Source organism: Pteropus vampyrus, unplaced genomic scaffold (assembly GCF_000151845.1).
Source record: "Pteropus vampyrus isolate Shadow unplaced genomic scaffold, Pvam_2.0 Scaffold3, whole genome shotgun sequence".
Lineage (NCBI taxonomy): Eukaryota > Metazoa > Chordata > Mammalia > Chiroptera > Pteropodidae > Pteropus > Pteropus vampyrus.
Window position 1 is genome coordinate 22,253,619 of NW_011888784.1, and position 12,069 is coordinate 22,265,687.

Consider the following 12,069-nt stretch of genomic DNA (forward strand, 5'->3'; position numbering starts at 1 on the left):
TTACACTTTTCCCTCCTGAAGGCCCTAAACTTTTTCCACCTCATTTTTAGCCTTCTAACTACCGTTGATATTATAACCTTCCTTCTCCACAAGAATATCTTTTCCAATTAAATTGTATCCTGACCATCCTCAGTTCAAATCGGAACGTAGTTGAGTACTGGCCTCAGGATCTCCTTTCCACTGAATTTCTTCTTTGAGTCTTGGTGCTGCTGTTTTAGCCATGTGACCTTGAGAATCTTGAACCACAGTTTGCTCGTCACACATAAGGATATTGAGAATATTAACTATAATAATGCACATAATCTCTTCATTTAACGATGCCAGACACATAACAAATATTTAATAAATATTGGCTATTTTTTATTATTTTTTTTGCAGTGGTCTCTTTTCTTCTTCATCAACTACTATATTACAATTCTTTCACCCTTATAACAAATTTATTCTCTGTAAGTTTATAGGTTTTAATATTAATTACTGCTAATTGTATGATTTCAGGTTGTTACTCTATTCTACCAAGAATGTTTGCATTCTTCACTTCAATTTATTTTTACAGAGAGTAACAATCCTAACATTGAAAGAAGTTCAGTGAAGTCATTTTGTGTAGTACATTGGTGAGGAGATGGGGATATTCTCTCCTACCTCAATCTGGATTTAAGGCTGGTCCTATTGTCTTCGTAGGTGTTTCCCCCTGTTCCTGAATGCCCACTTTAGGGCAATCTTAGTCTTGCATATACTGATTCTACCTCTTGTTTTCCTGAAGCCACTCCCATTTAACTCTTCTGTTCCAGAAAGCCATTCTAGGTCTTTGAAGGCAGAGAAACTCTTTTTTTTTTTTTTTACTACCACCTCTTTCCTTTCTCCTGATGATGATAACTCAGCCAAGCTACAACTCAGATATTTCCATCTCAGACAAATCTCTCACATAGCTCAAATCCTCTTTATCACCCTCTCTCTTCCCACCTCTGCATGATTAAGCACACTCTTTCTTCTATTTGTGAATCAAAAAGTGACTAATTATAAATAATAAGTACAGGAGACTGGTGAGACAACAGGGAAAGAAAACTATAAAGTTTTTGTATTTTTACTGTTTTTATTCAGATTAAAAAATTTAAACACTATAAAAATGTATGAAAGAGAGTCTCATATAACCACACCCACAAGAGGCAACTGCTGATAACAGTTTGGGGCTTATTGGTTCAATTTTTTTCTGATGTTGTTAACTTTGGGGTATAGTTAGGCATAATGGGAAAGAACTGGTTTCCTGAAACTCTAAAAATCCTTTGAAAATACCCAGACCTTCTGTTAGGAATCAGCATAAAACCTCCCATAAAATCTGTTCTTCCTCAAACCAAATATTTAAAATACATAAAAAGAGTTCTTATTCAATTTACTGTTTTGTTTAATAACTATCATTACTACAGTATTGTATTGCACTATTTTCTTAATAAACAAAGTGGGTTTCAGATTCATGATAGTTAAAACAGGACTAATCTTGAAATTCAGCCACCATTAAAATATTATTTCTGTAAGAAAATGTGTACTGACAAACTTTGGGAAGATAATTTTGGAACAGCCAATATTAATTTCCAAGTGAATGTAGCTTTCAGTCAGAAGCATGCTAAAAAAGACCAAATATCATTTCATTAGGTGTTGGGAAAACCTGGCTTAGGAACCAGCTCTGGCTTAGATGATAAAACCTTGGACAAGTCATTGAACTTTGCTTGGTTGTTTGGATCTTGCTATGTAATTTTGTAGCAGATATCACCGGTACTCATGAATATTGCATTGCGACTGCCAGGAAGGCAACAAATAATGGCTTGAGAATGGGAAATGGGACTGTTTTGTTAAAAAGAAAAAGTCTAGTCATGTTATTTTAGATAAAAGAGTTGATTTTAGGGCTAAACCTGGCAAAAAATTAAGAACAGTTGAGTTGAACAGCTGTTGAAAGTAAAAATCTGGAAACTGAGTCTCTTCCACATGGTCTACATTTTTGTGCTTCTCTCTGCACACTGGCTATCTCTGCTCTCGCATAACTTTGACTTATATGTGTGATTTTGGCCAGGAGCTTGACATTGATCTAGATTTTAATGTCTTTGAGAGTTGGCTTCCCCAACTCATTGAGACAGTCATGTTCAGTGATTTCAAATTCCCAGGATACAAAAATCTGATTGGCTCAGGGTCAAGTGTCCATTCATCATCCAGTCAGTTGTGATTAGGGATGCAGTAGGAGCCAGGGGTGAGAGTCGATTCTCTTAGAAAAAGCTGCAGCAGCAATGGCTGCCATTTAATATAAATTAAGAGAAAAAGAAATAGGGGTTCATATCTTCTAGTTCTAATTCTTTGGAGAGCTTTTATTTCAATTTAATTCATTTCAACAAATACTCAAGTCTCTTTCATTTTAAGACATACTTTTTCATAATTTAATGTAACTGATATCTAGTCATGCCTAATAATCAGTGTGTTCATTTAATGATTTATGTTGTAATATTTCTTCTTTTTCCTTCTCACAGCCCCAAACTATTTTTAAACTGGCAAGATTTTAAAACCGAGGAAACACAGCATCTATTATCAACAGGGCATCAATTACTTTCCATGGAGGATATAATATAGTTACCCCTAGAGATGGGGCTTGGTCAGAAAGGTATCTATTCCAATATCTTTCTTTTATCACCCATTAATCCTGTACCAAAAGAAATAGGAGGCTGTATACCTCTGTTCTAAGAGATGAAGAAGTCCATTAAAGATTCTGAGGTGGTCTCAGGATTTATAGCCCTGAGAAGCAAACATTTATTTTATAGAATAATAACTATCAGTTATTATTCTGTTCCTGTGGACTGAACAGGAAGTCGACGCTAGAGCACATGTGGGCACTAAATGTAGCTTTGTATGCAACCAAATTCCAGGCAATTGCCTCGTCTAATTCACTCAGAATTTTAAGAAATGCTTCCTTTGGAACTGAAGTTCTTTCTTCTTGGTTTCAGCCCAAAGGTGAGCATTTTTTTTGAAAAGGTTAAATCTTTTCAGATGTTTTTGAGGTGTACAAAGAGGAAAAGTTAAGCCATCTTCTATTATGCATACTTCTAGCTTCTATTACCCAAATGGGTTTGAACTTTACTATTTTTATTCTATTTGGAGAGTCCCATGATCTACTAAAAAAGTAGCTTATGGAAAAAAAAATTCTTCTCAAATCAGTCCTGAAAATAACTACTTTTGTTCTTGCTTAGAAGAGTAAACTTTTCAAACTATGTAAGAGGTACAATAAGGTAAGACCTATATATAGAAACTCATCAATTGGAAAACTGGCAGATGGAATCTGTTAATGACCTAGAAAAAAAAAACTTGAATCAAGTTTTAAAAAAATAGTTAACCTTTAAAACATCCATGGATTGGAAAAACAGAGCACTCAAATTAAATATTGAGGCTACATTGAATAGCGGATCAGCTTTGATGCTTATTAGCTGTGTGTGGTTAGTTAAATTGCTTTCACTTTCTGTGTTTCAGGTTTCTTATATATAAGGGAGCCATGATCAAAGAAACTATTTCAAAAGGTTGTTGCGAGCAATAAATCAGGTAAAAAACCTAAAGTACTCAGAAAGCGAGTGGCATATTGTAAGCTATCAATAAGTGTTTCCTATTAATTACATTAAAACCACCTTAACATAGATATAAATACGATTTAATTAAGAAATAAATATGGTCTTTTTAGTGATCAGTTGGTTTTTCAGCTCATTGTTTTCAAATTAATGGCAATGTAAAAAATAAATCTCAATTATATGCGATATCTAAGGAACAAATAGAACAAACTAATCAAAAACAGACTCACAGGTATAGTGGACAATTTGGTGACGGACAGAGGGGAGGGGGGTCGGGAGTCTGGGAGAATGGGGTGAAGGGTTAAAGAAGTACAAATTAGTAGTTGATAGTTGGGCACGGGGATCATGGAGGAGGGAATGCAGTTAGCATTAATATGTTGGCTAGGCGGAGGGCCAGGGGAGGGAGGAACAATTGGGGGGATCATTTTATGAACATTATAGATGTTTAACCAATGTACTGTATACTTTAAACTAATTTAAATAAATAAATTTATTTTAAAAAATAAATAATTCTCAGTGATTTCAAGTTTTTCTTTGCAGTTGGTGCAAGTTCTCCCTGCTAAATTGCAGATAGAGTGGACCATTTGGAAATGGAAGTTTCTGAATAAGAACATTCAATATGCACAGTAAAAATTCCCTGCTACTCACTAGACTGAACATTTGGAGATACTCTTCTGACATTTGATAAGTCTCTGGAAAAACCAAAGATGACTCATGAGTCATGACTGCTCCCAGCAGACCTCTCTAGGCCCATCCACACCCTACCAGCCCAAGTATTAGCTTTGCCTAAGAACCGTACTCAGGTATCACAGATGCCACCAGCAACTTTAAATGGCTTAATACATTTTTTTTGTGTGATGCTAATAGATTCCTGCTTTTCATGTTAATGCTGGCTAGGCCATAGCTCCACCGCTTATCATCAGTGACTATTTTGTAAAGTGCCTTGAAACAAGGCAGACACTCAATGTGTTCAGTATGGGAATGAATGAAGGACAGTTTCCACTATGGATGAATGTTGATTTCCATATTACATATGTTTTCCTAAAAATTGTGCCGTACATGAATTTTTAATAAATGGAATATGTATCATATTGCCTTTAATTATAAATTATAGATTATAATTATAAAATATAATTATAAATTATAGATTTATAATTTCAGATTCATTTTTAATTTTTCTACAGACATTTAACACTTAAGATTTAAGTATTTCTTCTCTCTTTTTGTTTCGCAAGCTATCAACACCCTCTTCCTCAGCTCTGTCAAGAAGCTCATGATATGTGGGTATCTCTTTTGAATGAGAATAATTAGCTCCCTACCCCCAATTTACTTCTCTCAGATTTTAATTGCCAAGTGACAGCTTGTCTTAAAGTAGGGCATACTTACAAATATGCTTATGTCAACATCAAAAGGCATAAGCATATGCCTTTAAATTTCTATAAAGAAATTTATAGAAAATAAATTTCAAAGGTAGATAATGTCTCAAATTTTATAACCCTTAAATTAGTGATTAACAATACTATCCTAAGAAAATAAAAGATGAAAGTTTTGGGTAAAATCTCTTAAATGTAACAAAAAACCTCGTTACATTTATGACACAAAAACCAAGGTACCTATTTTCCCTTGGCACAAATAATATGTGTTGGCTGGCTAGAAATGGTTATAATTATGTGGTATAGAATAAAAGGTTCCCTTGATGCCAAAAACAGAAAAATGGGTGAACCAGACCAGAAATCACATATTGAGTAAACAGCTTCCCAGACAAATGAATTTAGCTGATTTTTAAAAAGCGGTTTCATTTACTTTCAGTTTTAGGATCTTTATGGATAGATCCAAACTCTTTATTAAAAAAATTTGAGGTACAAGAGTCAGCATCACATATTTATAAACCTTGAAACAGTGTAGTCATGTGTTTAACAGAATAAATGGACTATACTTTGGGATACTATTTTCAGGACTTTAAACACCAAGCAACTTAAAGCTAACCTTTGTACAAGTTTTAAAACAGGGGAGGGAACTGGTTGGGTTATATTTTATGAATTTTGACATTGATATTTTGAAGTTTTCTTCTTCTTTTACTTCTCAGAAGAAAAATATAATATAATTTGCTTTTGTAGGAAGATGAATAATAATTATGATTTTTAAAAATGTCTGATTATCTGGTATTCAATATATATGTTTAAAGTTCTAAATTGAAGATAATTTATATTTTCTTAGGGGATAAATTAGAAAATTCAAATAAGCAAAAAATTTTAATCTACAATCTTATTTACCCAGAGATAATCATTGTTAACTGTTAACTTTAATACATACATATTCAACCTCTCATCCCTCTACCATTTTACAATCAAGACTTTAAAAAATAACATGTATTTATAACATAATACCATAAATAAATATTGTTCTGAAAGCTGCTTTTGTAATCTAACCTATATAGTATAGACATTTTTCCATGTCAGTCTTTGGAAGTTTTGGCATTTCCTAGCTGTGTATAGTACCCACCCAGCAAGTCCAGGAGAATCGATGGCTTTCGAGGCATCAATTACTGTACATTTTGTATATAGACATTAGCCTTGAGGTGTCTTCAGAACAGTTTTATTTTTTATAAAACTGGACATGGATTACTGGGAACTGGAACATTACATTGTAGACGCCTCATAATGGATTGTGGTAATAGATTGATATGTGATAATGTATAATGTCGTCTTTGAGGAATGATTTGAGATGGGGCTGAACTCCAGCTTTAGCGGGTGAAGAAGTGCTTGGTTAAATATAAATGTGATTCCCATTTGCTTTCACAGTCTGCTGAAAGGGGACCAGATATTCTTATTTTCTCATGTTTGAATTATACATTCATAACCACAATCAAACAAAGCATCAGAGACCAGTCAAGAAAACAAAAAACACACTAGTTATTTTTAACAGAGAATTTAATAAAGGAAATCAATGAAACAGTGTTGTACTTAGGCAGAAAAAAGAACATTAAAGTAATGCAGATAAATACTTGTGGGGAGCAACTCTGACCCCCACGTCTGGGAGAACAAAAAGAAGAGTTAGATTAGCAAAAACTGCAAGCTTGGAGGAGCCCTAAGAAGCTGGGGATAAGACCTCCACAGAGGGGGTGCCACCAAGTGCTATTGTACCTCTGAGTATGAAGCTGGTATCAGCAGTAATGGAAATAGCTCAAAACTGCAACTAAATTTTGCTGCTGGCATAAAAAGACATTGCTGGGGCAGCGATGACAGGCACAGAGGGTACAAAGGAAGGATCAAATCCTTTCATCCTCCTTGAGCCTTCTTGTCTCCCTCTATTGCTTCCATTTGCAGAACTTAACAGAAAGTGCTGTTGCAAAAGAGAAATGGCATTTGCAGAGCCCCAGTCCTAGCATCGTGGAGTAGAATATAAAAGGGTGGGTTTGTAGCTGAGAGACAATATCTTAATCCAGCACAGGGATATAAATGTGATTCCCATTTTGTAGTCACAGGGTGCTGGTGAGTTATTAATTCATAACCACAAGCTAAGAAGCCTACGAAAAAGACAACTTGTCTAAATAAGCATAAGTTCATGGTAATTGAGTTCTCCATTAATCTATGCTTAGTAAGTAAATCCAATTGATTTGTCGATAAACGAATAGCAGTAGATTCCAAAATTATTTTAAAAACCTTGTTGATAGAAAAACCTAAAATTGAAGAAATTCATATATCAATTTAAAAAAAATAAATTAGGGGAAATGTTGCATTATTTGACTTGAGAATTTGAATGTTTATCCTAATTTTGCAACCTACAAGATGTGGTTTAGAATTATCGAGCTGGTAGTAAATGTTTATAAAGGCACCATATACAAAGGATCATCCTTTTTTCTACTTCTGTTATTTAATTCCTTCCTTGAAATGGCTTTCCTTTGAAAGTCCATGGAAACAGTCATGTGAAAACCAAGTCTATATGTCAAAATGGCCATGCACTTGAGAAAAAAAGCAAGAAAGAAATCTTACAAGTTATTTTGTGCTTGAGCAGGAAATACTATCTTTTTCACTTTTTAGTCAGTTTTATTGTAAAGCAGGACAGTAATTTATTTACTTAATTTAATGCCTCTGGTTTGTTAACTGCTGGGGATATAAAGATAAGAGATAGGTCCTGCTCTTAAGGGATTTCTGATTTAATAGATGAAGATGGATATGTCAAAGATAACAGGATAAAATCAGGTAGACAATGCCATGAAGACAAATTCTGTCTTTGGGATGGGGATGGTTAGGAAAATCTCCACTGAGGAAGTGACTTTTGAGTCTTAATGAGAATATATTAATCAAGTAGACAGTGACCATTGGTAAATAGCCTCCATCATTTCCTCTTCTTTCCACCACACCCCCTTTTTTTGTGTGTGTGTGGATCAGGTATTGTATGTGACAATGTCAGAGAAACTTGTACTAATGGAAGAGTAAGAACAAAACCATAGTAGTATCAGGGTCAGAAGAGGAAGAAGGAGTTCAGAAATATAAAAAATATTTTCCAGGAAGAGCAAGGTTTTTTTTATTGTTGGTTTTTTTTAATTGTTGATTTTATTATTAAAAAAAGGAATATGTAATTGGATATCTTATTACTTCATTGAAAGACATATTGCAGGTACTGATTATATTCCATTGCCATTTGAACTCCAGCCAGCAAGACCTGGCTTTAGCGAAAAGGATTACACTTGGACATAGAGATTATGTTTTGTTGAAGTAAGAATTTAGAATAGTGATTTTCAAATGACTTCTGGGCCTTCTGGAAAACATGTTAATGTGTAGATTCTCAAGCATTCTCTCTCCATCTCCTGCTGTGAGATTCAGATTCAATTGGTTTGAAAAGAGTCCCATGAAGTTGCATTTTTAATAAGCACTCCAAGTGATTCTAATATAGGTGGCCTTCGACTACACTAGAAGGGACCATAGAAATTTTGAAAATTTTCATATTTGAAATTTCTTCTTCATGATGCAGAATATTAGAGTTATTGAAAGGTGGAAAGCCTTGGAACAACTCCTAAAGGCATTTTTGTCATTAACTTCTGCTAAAGGAAGTTGACTTTCCTAATTTAATTAATGCCAATAAGCATGAGAGTGATGGTTGTGTGTGGTCTTATCTTGTTCTTCTTTTCTCTTTTTATATTTTTCTATTTTCCATATATTCTCCTGATTCTTTCTCCTTTCTTTCAGTTGTACTGTATCTACATTGTCAGTATATGCAGACATGACATACTATTCTCTCTCCTTTATAACTCTCATTTAGTCTCAGTTCTGTAGGGACTATATATATTTAATATTGAGTCTTATGTTGGATAGCTCCTAAATAATTTTGCATGCTGAGAGCTTAAAGTATATTCCTTGGAAGATTCTGTAAGAAATGTTCATGGGAGCAATTTTTCCTAAGTATATTCATAACAGTTTATCTGTAGCCTTTTTATACTAGTAAACTAGTTTAGCTGGATATAAAATTCTTCATATGAAAGTTTTTCTCTTTTTTTCTTGAATACCTTAATTTTTTTCCTCTTGAAAACTTTATATTATTCCTTTGTCTTGTAGCATAAAGTGTTGCTGATGAGAAGTCTAATGATAATCTTATTATTTTTCCTTATAAATGACTGGGTCTGTCTGCCTGGTAGTCCAAATATTTTTTTCTTTTTATTTAAAATCTAATACCTTTACTAGAATATTTCCTAGGGTTGGCTATTCTAGGTGGATTTTCCTAGATTCAGGAAATTTTGTTTAAATATGTAGATTTATGTTATTTTTTATTTTATGAAAGTTTTCTTAAATTCCAATTTTTAGTGTTCATTATGATGCATTGCTTTGGTTCTCTTCTTTTGAGATTCCTATTATGTAGAAATCTGTCTCCTGATGTCTAGCTCTATCTCTTTATCTCAAATCTTTAAAAAATATTTTTATTTCTTTTTGACAAATCTTTTCTTTACTTCCAATTTTATTTTTCTTTATATATTATCCATAGTGGTTTTGCTCTTTAGTTTCTTCTAATTTAGTGTTAATTTCTTAATTCATATTAGTTTATTTTAATTCTTTCCTGAGTTCTTTATCTCTCTTTCAAATCTCCATTTTTCCCTTTCATATTAGATTTTTTCAATTCTAACTTATTTCTTCTTTTATAGCTTCTATTATTTAAAACATTTTGCTTATTTTGAAATTTTAAATTACAGTTTTCGACTCTTTGGCGGGCATGTCTTTCTGTCAGGTTTTCATTATCTCTAGGAATATCTCTTCCTACGTTATTCAATTTCTTAGTCCTGTTTCTGCCTCATAATTCAACCTCAGTTCATTTCTGTTGTACAATATTAAGCAAAAAGTAGATTTCTTTAGCAAAGACATAAAAATATATGGCCCCATACTTATAGAACTTGCCTTTTTTATTTCTTTTTTCTACTTGTATCTTGGCCTTCTCTTTTCCTTTCCCCTATTTCTCTGCCCTACTTAATTCAATCCTATTTCCAGGAGCTTCTTTTCAATACAGGGATTTGACTTAGGAGAGAACTTTGGGTTTTTAGTTTTGAGAATTCCTGGGATCCAGACTGCTTCAGCACCAACAGTCAGATCTTTTTGCCATTCCAGTGCACTCACCTACAAATTAGATTCTGCAGGACTCCCACTCAATTTCAGCTGAATTTCAGATTAGCTTTCTGTGCTTTCTAATGAGTAGATGATGGCAGTTTTAGGGTTCTCTCGATGCTGTCTCCATCAGCCTCTATTCTGAAGTTTGTGCAGATACAGAGTCATCTAGTTTTCTTGTATGTATTTTTGGTGGGTTTTGTTTTTACAAACTGGTTGTTTCATCTAGATTTTTTTTTTGGCGGGGTGGGGGGCAGGATTCAGGGAGTTGCAGAAAATACACTGCTAATCCCACCTCAATCTTTCTTTATCTTTTTCAAGTATGTGATTATATCTTCTCTTTTTAAGTAGATTTCTCAATTTCTCTAGTTATGTACAAAACAATTATTAAAAATAATATCCATTATTTATTGAGTACTTACTACAGTCTAGATATTAAATAAATTAAATGCATTATAACATGTTCATTAAATGCATTATAACATATTCATGGATCTTTACAACAACCTTTGGATGTAGCTACTTAATGCCAGTTTTAAATAAGGGGTAACTGAAGTGTGAAGAGGTAAAATATTTGCTCCCAAGTCAGAGTAGGCAGCTTCTAAAATGGCATTAATGATCCTTGCCTCCTGGTATTTATGTCCTTGTGTAATCACTTCCCTTCAAGTGTGGGCTGGACCAAGTGACTTGCCTCTCATGAACAGAGTATAGAAAATGTGGTAGTATGTTACTTCTGAGATGAGCTCACTCATTCTGTCCTCCTTTTTTCTTGCTCATTCTGATGGAAGCCAGCTGCCATGTTGTATATTGTCCTAGGAGAGGCCCATGTAGAAGAAACTGAAAGAGGTTTCCAGCCAACAGCCAGCAAGGAATGAAGACCCTCAGTCAAACAGCTAGTGAGGAACTGGATCCTGCTAACACCCAAATGAATGACTTGGAAGTGAATTGTCTTTCAGTTGAGCCTCTTAATGAGAATACAACTCCAGGTGACACTTTGATTATTTACAGTCTTGTGAAAGATTTTGAGCCAGAGGTACCCAGTTAACTTATACTTGGATTTCTGATCCCCAGAAATCCACAGATAATGTTTGTTGTCTTAAACTGTTAATGTTGGGGTAATTTGTTATGCAGCAAGAGGTAACTAATACACAAGTCATAAAAGTAGTATCTCAGTTAGTCTGGAACCCAGGGCCAACTTCGGTGTGACACTGATTCTGATTAGCCTATACCTTTATAAGCTACTTTCCCACCACATTAAATTTGACAATTGTCTGGTCCTTTGATTTTATTTATTCTTCTCTGAAAGAACATTTTCTAACAGAAATTGTTCTTTCAGAGAAGAATATAGTAAAAGTGAGCACTTTCTTTATATCATGGAAATTTAGTTAGAAGGAACTTGAAAATTCATACAGTCAAATCAACCTGCTCCTAGTTTTTACAGACAAGGAAATTAGGCCAAGCAAAATGAAGAGATTTGCCTAAAGGTATAGAATTAGTGAAAGAATGAGGATTAAAGCTAAGTCTCCTAATATATATTTTAGGACTATGAGCAGGTATATCTTGATAGTTCTTCATGGCCATGGCTTACTACCACTTTCTGAACCTGTAGTGGGTTCATTTTGATTCTCATTTATTTTCACTGTATATAAACATAGAGATCCTGAAGGGAACAGCTGACAGATAATGTGTAGTAGTAGTATATTTATTTTCTTTGCTCTTAGGCTCACTGCCCCTGAAAGAAGTGTCAACAGCTTGTGTCCAAGTGAATGACTATCCGTCTTCCAATCTCTTAACCACAGCACTGGATCCAACATGGCAATGAAGTTCCATATTGAGAGCCAAGTCCAAATGATTTGTCTTGGCCCTTTGGACTATTCACTGAGAAG